This window comes from Tachyglossus aculeatus, chromosome Y4, assembly GCF_015852505.1.
Source record: "Tachyglossus aculeatus isolate mTacAcu1 chromosome Y4, mTacAcu1.pri, whole genome shotgun sequence".
Classification (NCBI taxonomy): domain Eukaryota; kingdom Metazoa; phylum Chordata; class Mammalia; order Monotremata; family Tachyglossidae; genus Tachyglossus; species Tachyglossus aculeatus.
Window position 1 is genome coordinate 1433170 of NC_052096.1, and position 11561 is coordinate 1444730.

Here is an 11561-nt window from a genome sequence, read left to right on the forward strand (position 1 = left end):
CACCGACTGCCCAGCTGCCCCAGCCCGGGGCCTCAGCCTTCCTCGGGCCTCAAGCCACCTCGAACCCGAGAGACCCCCGCCACCACTGTCATCCCAGCTCGGAGGCAGCGAGCTCCCCACAGTCCCCCAGGCCCCTACGCCCCCGGTTCCTCTGGCCCTGCGGTCTGTGGCTGGGATGAAGGAGGTGGTGCGGGTAGACAAAAAGGGATCGAAACTGCAGCTGAGTCCCCCAACACTCATTGGCGCCCCTCCGTCAACCCCCCTCCGCCACCACTCACACAAACACACACCCACCCCGTCTCCCCCACCCTAACCACATCCTCACCCCACCTCAGGGCTTTCCCTATGCTGAGTCACTCTGGAGAGCCCGGGGCAGCGTTGGAGGAGGGAGGCACAGCAGGCATGGAGGACACGCGTTGGGGGCGGGGGGGCGGAGGCCGAGAACGGCCCTGTGAGAGCGTGGAATTTCGCTTGCTAAAAATAGCAGTGGGGACAGAAGGAAAGGGCCCAGATTATGTAATGCAGAGGAGGTGGCGGAGTCAGTCCGGCCTAGCCAGCGGCCCTTGAGAAAGCGTCTACCCACGCTCCGGCCCCCAAAGCATCATTTTCTCCCCCACGATGGTCCTTCCCTCTTTCTCCCCCTGCCAGTTCTTCCCTCTACTGCCCCGTGCTCCAGTTCAGCTTCCACCCATCCCCTTTAAGGTTCAGGGTTCAGGTTCCCCCTCAACCCAGTCCATTCCCCTCTCCAAGGCCCAGACCACCAACCCCCTGTTCCCATCTGCCAAAGACCCCCCCGACTCCCTAACAATCAATAGTATGTATCGGACGCTTATGCTGCGTGGAGCACTGTACTAAGCGTGTGGGGGAGAACAGCAGTAGTATGCACAACCCCTGCCCTCAGGGAGCTTACATTCTAGCAGGGGGGCGGCGGATGCCAAAAAATGGAAGACCCATCGGAGGAAGGAAGAGAGGAGAAAAATACATCAGTGTTCTGGCATGGCCACAGGGGAAGGGGTGTGTTTAGGAGGGCATAAAAGTGCTGAAACAGCAGTTCAGGAGGATATAGGGTGGCGGGGGGGGTGTCAATCAGGGAAGGTCTCCTGGGGAAGGTTCATTCTTTCATTCAATTGCATTTATTGAGCACTTTTCATGTGTAGAGCACTACGAAGAACTTGGGAGAGGACCATAAATAGACCCATTCCCTGCCCGTAAAGAGCTTACAGTCTAGATGGAGACACAGACATGAATTGAAAATCAATAAATGACAGATCCAGACAGTGCTGTTGGGGGTGGGGACGGGGATGAATAAGGGGAACGAGTCGGTGACGCAGAAGGGAGTGGGAGAAGAGGAAAGGAGGGCTTAGGGAAGGCCACTTGGAGGAGATGTGCCTTCATTAAAGCTTGGTGGGGCGGATGGGAAGGGTAATTGTCTATCACATTTGTGGAGGGCGGGCATTCCAAGCCAGAGGCAGGACGTGGGCAAGGGGTTGACGGCAAGATGAGAGATCGAGGCACAGTGATAGGGTTAGCATTAGAGAAGCGAGGTGTGAGGGCTGGGTTGTAGTAGGAGCGTAGTGAGGTGAAGTAGAAGGGGGCAAGGGGATTGAGTGCTTTAAAGCCAATGGCAAGGAGTTTTTGTTTGATGTGGAGGTGGATGGGCCACTCCTGGACTCTCTTGAGCAGGGAAACGTGTCCTGGGCATTTTTGTGGTGGTGAGGTGTGGTGGCAGAAGGGTTTTGAGGTTGAAGCTGGGATGTAGTCGAAAAAGAGAGTGGGTAGGTTACATGGGGAGAGCTGACTGACTTAAAGCCGATGGTCCGGAGGTTCTGTCTGAGCAACCGTGGGGGATTTTTGAGGAGTGGGGAGAACGGTGTTTAAGAGAAATGAACCGTGCAGCAGAGCGAAGCAATGACTGGACTGGGGGAAAGGCCAGAGGCAGGGAGGTCAGCGAGGAGGCTGATGCTATCGTCGAAACGGAATAGCTATGACAAGGGCCTGGACTAGCATGATGGTCCTTTGGATGGGGAGGAAGAGACAGATTCTGGAAGATCTAGTGGGATTTAGCCAAAGACCGGATGTGGAGGTTGAAAAAGAAATCGAGAGGTCAAGGATAATAACAATAATTGTGGTATTTATTAAGTGCTTACTGTGTGTCAAGCACTTTACTAAGCGCTGGGGTAGATATAAGATCAAGTCCCACAGGAGGCTCACAGTTCAAGCAGGAGGGAGAGCGGGTATCGAATCCCCATTCTGCAGATGAGGGAACTAAGACACTGAGAACTGAAGCGGCTTGCCCAAGGTCACATGACAGGTAATTGGCGGAGCCAGGATTAGAAGCTAGGTCCTCTAACTCCCAGGCCCAGGCTCCTTCCACTAGGTCACGCTGCTCAAAATGTCGAGGTTACCGGCTTGAGACATGGGGAGGATGGGGACACCGTCATCTGTGATGCAAAAGTTGGTGGAGGAGAGGATTTGGGCGGGAAGATGAGTTCTGTTTTGGACACGGTGAGGTAGAGCTAGATAGCCTGGGGATGGGAGGAAATGGGAGACTGCAGGTGAAAGAACTCAGTGCTAAGAAGTTGGATTTGGCAGTCAGCCACATCTCAATCAATCAATGCTAAAGTCATTGTGGGCAGGAAGCATGCCTGCCGATTGTTATTTTGGATTCTCCCAAGCTCTTAGTACAGTACCCTGCACAAAGTAAGCGCTCAATAAATACCACTGATGGTGATAATGGTATTTACAGTCCTACGTGGGCCAGGAGCCCCATGTGGGACAGAGGCTGTGCCTGACCTGATTAACCCGTATCTACTCCAGCGCTTAGAATGGTGCTTGGCACATAGTAAGCACTTAACAAACACCCTAATTAATTATTAAACGTGTCGAGCGCTTGCCTCACGCAGAGCACTGTGCTAAGCGCTTGGGAGAGTCCGGTACGATAGAGTTGGTAGACCCGATCCCCGGCCTCAAGGAATTTCCGATCAGAGAGATGATAGTTGAAGCCATGGCTGTGGATCAGCTCCCCAAGGGAGGGGGACTGGGAAAAGGGGACATCCGGTTTCTGAGCGGGAGGTGGAGGGAGGGTCGGAGAGACTGAGAAGTGTTGGCCAGAGAGGTAGGAAGGGAACTGGGAATGGATAGGGGAACAGGAACGGACTGTGATTGACAAAACAAGATTAGCTAGCGTTTCCAGAAGAGGGTGGGCCACGGTGTGGAAGGCAACCGAGAAGTCGAGGAGGGCCGGGATGGAGTACAGGCCATCGGATCGGGCAAGGAGGAGGCCATCGGTGAGCTCGGAGGCGGTGGTCTTGGTGGAGCAGAGGGGGAAGAACCTGGGCGCTCTAGGGCCACGGAGGGAGCTGGAGGAGAGGAAGTGGAGGCGGCGGCCGTATCCGCATATCCGATGAACGAGGTTGGCCAGGCGTGGGAGGAGGGAGGAGATGGGGCGAGAGCCGGCTCGGCCAGTGGGTTATGAACACAGCTTTAAATCATATATTACAACTCATTCATTCACGTTAACGGCTATTTCCCACTCTAGATGGTAAGCTCGTTATGGGCAAGGGACGTGTCTACTAATTCTGTTTTATCGATCTCTTCCAAGGGCTTAGTACAGCTCTCTGCACATAGCAAGCACTCAATAAATACCATTGATTGATTGGGAGATGGGGAAAGGGTTCTAGGAAAGGGGAGACGTCGGGGTGTGGGGGTGTTGAAGGTGGAGGGAGGAAGATCTCTGTCAGTCGCACTTATTGGGTGCTTGCTGTGCACAGGGCACTGTACTATGAGCTTGGGAGAGTCCAGAGTTGGTAGGTATGTTCCCTGCCCACAAGGAGCTTCTGGTCTAGAGGGAGAAGGATGAAGGGGTGGGAGAAGCTGAGCAGGTCAGGGGAGATTTGGGGGAATAAGATGGGGGGGGGGGGACACAGGGCATTTTGGGATGAAGTGGGAGGGATGGAATGGTTGCAGGGGGCAGTAGGATGAGAGTTGATGAAGGAGGAACGGAGCCCTACTGACCTCATTCATTCATTTATTCATTCATAATAATAGTAATAATGATGGCATTTATTTAGCGCTTACTATGTGCAAAGCACTGTTCTAAGCACTGGGGAGGTAACAAGGTAATCAGGTTGTCCCATGTGGGGCTCACAGTCTTAATCCCCATTTTACAGATGAGGGAACTGAGGCACAGAGGAGTGAAGTGACTTGCCCAAAGTCACACAGCTGTCAATTGGCGGAGCCGGGATTTGAACCCGTGACCTCTGACTCCAAAGCCCGGGCTCCTTCCACTGAGCCACGCTGCTTCTCCATTCATTCATTCAATCGTACTTACTGAGCGCTTACTGTGTGCAGAGCACTGTACTAAGCGCTTGGAAAGTACAAGTCGGCAACCTATAGAGATGGTCCCTACCCAACAACGGGCTCAGAGTCTAGAAGGGGGAGACAGACAACGAAACAAAACATGTAGACCTCTTCCCATCGGCTCTGCCGACAGCCCCAGCCCTCAGAAATCAAGTGCCCGAGGGTCCTAATTATAATAATCAATCAATCATATTTAATTGAGCGCTTACTGTGTGCACAGCACTGTACTAAGCGCTTGGGAAGTACAAGTTGGCAACATATAGAGACAGTCCCTACCCAACAGTGGGCTCACAGTCTAGAAATGATTGTATTCATTAAACGCCAACTGCTTTTCAAGCACTACACTAAGCACTGAGGTGGATTCGAGATGATAGGGTTGGACACAGTCCCTGTCCCACATGGGGCTTCGCCATCTAGGGAGGGAATAGCATTGGATCCCCATTTTACAAATGAGGAAACTGAAGCACTGAGAAATAAGTGACTTCCCCAAGGTCCCACAACAGGCAAGTGGCAGAGCCGGGATTAGAACTTGGGTCCTCTGACTCCCACGCTGGGGCTCTTTCTTCTAGGCCACACTGCTTCACAAAGTCCTCAGACTTTCCCTTTCAGATAAGCATCTCTTCTTCCGGGAAATGGGGCTAAGGGAGCCCACAGACGAGGACGGGGAGGGGAAATGATCTAGGTGGTGGGGCGAGGGGAGGGGATTCCCATCCCGCCTACCCTCCCCAGCCGACACCCCCCACCCCCTTCTCCCTGGTGCCACCGTTACTTCTAGCTTCCCAGAAATGGGGAGGGGGTTACGGGAAGGCAGGCTCCCGAGGGAGGCGGCCCTCCCTAACGCCTAATTGTTTCGGGGGGCTGGGGGGAAGGCCGGGGAGTGGGGAGAGAGCGAGCGCACATGTAACTGTCTGGCTCCATGTACTGTGTGCTTGGCGGTATATGGCTCGCCCTGGGAGATCCATTTATTTGAAATCAAGATGGCATCGTAGATAGTGAGATCTAGCCTAGATTAAGAGAAGCCGCAAGGCCTAGTGGAAAGCACACAGGCCTGGGAATAAGAAAGACCAGGGTTCTGATCCCGATCTTCCACTTGTCAGCTGGGTGACCTTGGGCAACTCACTTCACTTCTCTGGGCCTCAGTTCCCTCATCTGTAAAGTGGAGATTAAGAGTGTGAGCCCTATGTGGGACAGGGACTGTGTCCAACCCAGTTAGCTTGTATCTACCCCAGTGCTTAGTATAGTGCCTGGCACACAGTAAGCGCTTAATAAATACCATTAAAAAAAAATTAAGGATTCCCTGGCCAGGTTCAGGGGGAGAGGGGGTGGTAAGGGAAGAGCGTGGACGTGGGGGGGATGGGACTACAGGCTGGTGAGGGTGCCCTCTCTGAGCTGGCGCAGGAGGAAGGGGTCTCTTCTAGGCTAGAAGCCTGGTAACCGAGGAGACTCTTTGCCCAGAGTAGGTGCTCAGTAAATACCACAGATTGATTTAAGTGGAGGTCTGCACTCTGATGTGGCCAGGGGGACAAAGATTTTAGGCCCCAGCTGCGCTCAGGGACCCTTGGGAGTTTGCAGGGAGGGAGTGGTGGGGGCCAGGGGGCGGGGGGTGACGTGGTGACCCTCAGGAGAGGAAACCACTGGGATTTGGAGAGGCCTCCCCAGCCCCCTGGCAGAGGCCAAAGCCCCCAGGACCACCCGGCTGAGGTGAAGCCGTTTGCGGAGAAGAGACCCCAGGCCGGCCGGAACTCAAACGTCCGCTTTCGCAGTCGGGAGATTCGGAAGCTGCATGCAAAGGGCCTAGTGGCTATGGGGGCGGCAGGAAGCCTGGGGTCTAGGCTTCCCCACCCCAACTGCCCCCAGGGGAGGAGGGTTTCCTGATCTCTAAGCTCATTAGTCCTTCTCGGCAGGTGTGAGGACAAAAGCGGTCCAGTCTGGGCCGGTCTGGGTCCTGGATTCAAAGGTCCTTAAAATTCACACTTGTGGGTTTTGATAAGTGCTTCCCATGGGCCAAGGGTTGGGGGAGATACAGTATATGCTGGTCAGACACAGTCCCTGTCCACCCCCAGGACTCAGGGTGGACAGGTAAGGAATTCCCATTTTACAGATGAGGAAACGGAGGCACAGAGAAGTGAAGCCATTTGTCCCTGGTCACACAGCAGGCAAGTGGCAGAACTGGGATGAGAACCCAGATTCCTCCAGCCTTTCAGACCAGGGCGCTTACTATGTGCCGGGTGTGGTGCTAAGTGGTGGGGTGGACACAAGCAAATTGGTTTGGACACACTCCCTGTCCCACGTGGGGCTCACAGTCTCAATCCCCATTGTACGGAAGAGGGGCCGGAGAAGTGAAGTGACTTGCCCCAGGTCACCGAGCAGACAAGTGGTGGAGCCGGGATTAGAACCCAGGTCCTTCTGATTTCCAGGACCGGCCTCTACCCACTAGGCTTTGCTGGTCTCCGGGTCCTTGGGTTCAGGCCTGGGGTCTCTTGGCCAGCCCACCTGAATTTTCCTAGTATCCCCATGGACCAGTTCAGCCCTCAGAGCCTCTGCTCCCTTCCTGCCCTGCCCCTCAACATCCGACTCTCCCCCTGTGCCCCCTCCCATCCCCCAGGGGAGTCAGCCCCCGGCCCCCAGCCTCCAGGGGGTTTCCCCCCACCCCCCAAGCCCTGCTGTGAAAGTAACTTTCTCTGACCATACACTTTCCTGTTCTGTATCTCTCGCTTCCGAAACGGATAAAAATACTAAGCCTTTCGGGGCCCCTCGGCTTCCTCTAAAGTGCCCCCAAGGGGCCGGGGAGACTGGTACCTCGTGGCTCCATGCCCCTGGGGGAGACAGGAACTCCCCCCCAACACACACACACCGCAATCAGCGAGATGCGGATGGTTCCCAGGCAGCTGGAGAGGACACCTCCCAACCCAGGGGCCAGTTTGGCTCTTGTCCAAGTAGCCACTGACCACCTGGCCCAATAGAGGTGTCGGGGGGGGGGGGGGGGGCTGCCTTCCTCTTTCTCTATTTTTGAGAATCTGTTTCTGCTGTGTCGGACTTTCGGTGTCTCTATCTGCCTCCGCAATGAGGCCTGTGGTTCCCCTGCCTCTGACTGTCTTTCTTTGGGTCTCTCTTTGATGATAATGACTGTATTTATTAGACGCTTACTGTGAGCCAAGCCTTGCGCTAAGCCCCTGGAGAGATGCAAGGTCACTGGATTGGACACAGTCCCTGTCTCATATAGGGCTCACATCTGAGGTGGTGGGAGATCAGGGAGTCTATTCTTATTTTACGGATGAGGACGCTGAGGCCCAGAAAAGTGAAGTGACTTGCCCGAGGTCACAAAGCAGGCGATTGGTAGAGCCGGGACTAGAACCCTGGTCTCCTGATTCCCAGGCTCGGGCTCTTTCCTTCTGGGCCATGTGGCCTCCTAGCACAGGTGTGTGCGTGTGTGTGTCTGTCTCTTTCATCTCTGTCTCCATCTCCTCCAAGAAGCCTTCCCCAACTAAGCTCTCATGTCCTCTTCTCCCACTTCTTCATCGCCCTGGCCCTTGGATTTGCTCCCTTTATTCACCCGCCCCCTCAGCCCCACAGCACCCAGGTCCGTATCTGTAATCTATCTTAAACTGTCTCCCCCTCTAGACTGTAAACCCACTGTGGGCACGGGAACGTGTCTACCAGAGAAGAGAAGCAGCGTGGCTCAGTAGGAAAGAGCCCGGGCTTTGGAGTCAGAGGTCATGGGTTCAAATCCCAGCTCCGCTAATTGTCAGCTGTGTGACTTTGGGCAAGTCACTTCACTTCTAAGAGCCTCAGTTACCTCATCAGTAAAATGGGGATGATGACTGTGAGCCCCGCACGGGACAACCTGATCACCTTGTATCCCCCCAGCGCTTAGAACAGTGCTTTGCACATAGTAAGTGCTTAACAAATGCCATTATTATTATTATTATTCTCTGTGCCTCAGTTACCTCATCTGTAAAATGGGGATTAAGACAGTGAGCCCCACGAGGGACAACCTGATCACCTTGTCACCTCCCCAGCACTTAGAACAGTGTTTTGCACGTAGTAAATGCTTAATAAATGCCATCATTATTATTATTATTATTACCAACTCTGTTGCATTGTCCTCTCCCAAGCACTCAATACAATGTTCTGCAACAATGAGTGTTCAATTAATACGATCGATTGATTGGTTGGTTGGCTCGTCGGAGCCTCTGCAGAAGCCAGGATTGGGATGGGATTTCGTTATGTTGGAGCGTCCAAAAGCCAACATTCCAGCATTAAACCAGACAGTTTCATTTTCAGCGAGCCACCTGGCATGGACACGGGTTTGGACGCCTTTTCTCCAGCCACCGAGTTTCCCAGCTCAGCCGGACTGGGGAGGGGGTGTCTGTGCTCAGTGGGGGATCCCCCAGAGAAACACTCGAAGGCTGAGCGGATTTGGGTCAATTTCTACAAAATGGCATCCCACAATGGGCGTCTCGGGATCCGGTTGTCCGGCCTTGCCGTCACCGGCCTCCCAGTTTAGGGAAGTGGGCCCGGGGAGCAGCTCGGACCTGCACCACCGGGGTCTGGAGGCTTAGGTTCCATTTTGAGGTGAGGAGGGGGTCAGGATGAAGGTGGGATAGAGGTTGGCGAGAGGGGCGGCTTCTAGAGTTTAAGGTCCCATTCAGTTCGAGTTCTGCACCCATTCCAGAGTTAAGGTAGGGTGGGCGGTGAGGGTTGGGGCCAGGGGTGAGAGTCAGGGTCAGAGATGAGCGTTGGGGTTTCGGTAGGTGTCACGATGGGGACGTGTGGTCGGAGAAAGGGTTAGGGTTGGGCGAGCTGAGCCCCACAGCTCACTGACTCTCTCCCCACCGAGGGGAACGGGCTTCTCCCTTCCCCGCCCTAGCAAGGCACTGGGGAGTCCCAAGAATCCCCTCCGTGGGCTGCCACGCCAGCCCCCCAGGGGGCTGAGATGATATGCCGCCTGGACCAACGGTTCTTCTCTTCCCCCAGGAAGCCCCGTATACTCAGAATGCCCGGTTCCACTCCTAGTGAAACTGGGACCGAAACCCAAAGTGAGCCAAGCCCCAGCGGAGAGGTGTCGGCAGCCAGCCCTGCCCCTGACGGTCTGTCCAACTGTCTGACCCTCTCCCCCCCACCTCTTCCCCCACCACCTCCCCTCTCCCCTCATCGGGCCCCTTCTCAATCAATCAATCATCTATGCACTTCGATCTGTGACCTTTGGACATTTGATATTTGCCCCAACCCCACAGCACTTATGTGCATATCTTTAAATTATATGTTATATATTACTCACTTATTCATATTAATGTCTGTCTCCCCCTCTAGACTGTAAGCTCATTACAGGCAGGGGACGTATCTGCTAATTCTGCTGTATTTGGCTCTCCCGAGCACTTAGTGCAATGCTCTGCACATAGTGAGCACTCAATAAATACAATTGATTGATTTATAGAGTGCTCACTGTGTGCCGAGCACTGTACTAAGCACTTGGGGGAGTACAATACAACAGAGTTGGTAGACACATTCCTTGCCCACAATGAGCTTACAGTCTAGACGGGGAGACAGACATTAATATAAATATATAGATGACAGATATGGACATAAGTACTGTGGGGCTGAGGGAAGGGGGATGAATAAAGGGAGCAAATCAGGGTGACCAACGGCAGAAGGGAATGGGAAAAGAGGAAATGAGGGCTTAATCCGGGAAGGCCTCACGGAGGAGATATGCTTTCATTAAGGCTTTGAAGGTGGGGAGAGTAATTGTCTGTCACCTCAGCCCTCCCTGAGGTTGATCCAGAGGACAACTCTTATGTTGGGGAGGAAGTGGTGGAAGGGGGTGAAGACTGGGCTTCCAGACGGCACCCCCATTCTGCCCATGTCCCCGGAGACCCCAGTGGCACAGAGAGAGACACAGGGAAGAGGGAAAGCAGGGTGGCCCAGCTCCAAAGGGCAGATAGAAATGATAGGATGAGGAAGTGGGAGAAGTGAAGGGAGGCAGGTGATGCTCACCAGGGGAGGAAGAAGCAGTGCAGGGAGGGAAATTCCCTTCCCACTCCCACCCCTCAGAGCCAGGAGCCGGGACCAGGAGGTTGCTCGGGAGATGGAGCTGGGGAGTAGCAAGGGAGGGAGGCACGTGTTATATGGAGCAGCGTGGCCTAAGAGAAAGAGCCAGGGCTTGGGAGTCAAGAGGACCTGGGTTCTAATTCCTGTTCTGCCCCTTACCAGCTGCGTGATCCTGTGCAAGTCACTTCTCTGCACCTGCAACCCCAACTGTAAAATGACCATTCAATACCTGTTCTCCCTCCTACTTAGCCTGCGAGCTCCCTGTGGGACACGACTGGGTCCATCCTGATTAACTTAAATCTACTGCAGAACTTAGAATGGTACTTAACACATAGAAAGTACTCAACAAATATAATAATAATAATATTTGTCAGCACCTGGAGGTAGGGACTGTTTTTCTTGCTCTCTGGGGTTGGTCTCCAGGGCTTCGTTTGGTGCCTTGGATGCTGTGGGCTTGTTTTAGTCCGCTGCTGCTGCTGTTACCTGGGAAAATTCTTCTAAGTCCTAAACCATGGAGCCTGAGGCAATGATGGCTTATCTATCAATCAATCAATTTCATTTATTAAGTACTTAAAGTATGCAGAGCGCTGTCCTGTGTGCTTCGGGGAGTACAATACAACAGAGTCGGTAGACACTTTCCCTGCCCAAAATGAGCTAGAGGGTGAGGCGGGTGAGACAGACAGACAGGCAAGCTGATTAGGTACTTTAAAGTTGCCTTGTGGACCACCTTGGGGGGAGTGAAGCATGCTAGGTAACCCACTGCCTGGGAGATGCCCCATGAGAGGCAAAGTTCTGGGAGGTGACGTGTATTTTTTTTATGATATTTGTTCAGCGCTTACTATGTGCTTAGAACTGTTCTAAGCACCGGGGTAGACACGAGCCAATCAGGTTGGACACGGCCCATGTCCCCCATGGGTCTCACAGTCGTAATCCCCATTTTACAGATGAGGCAGTTGAGGTCCACAGAAGTGAAGTGACTCGCCTAAGGTCTCACAGCAGAGAAGTGGCGGAGCCAGGCTGAGAACCCGGTTCCTCTTCTGACATCCAGACCGGTGCTTTATCCACTAGGACACACTGCTTCTGTATACGGTATGTCACACACGTGCTCCGTGCCACAAAAATGAGAAGGGATGTGTTTCTCCGTAGACATAGGC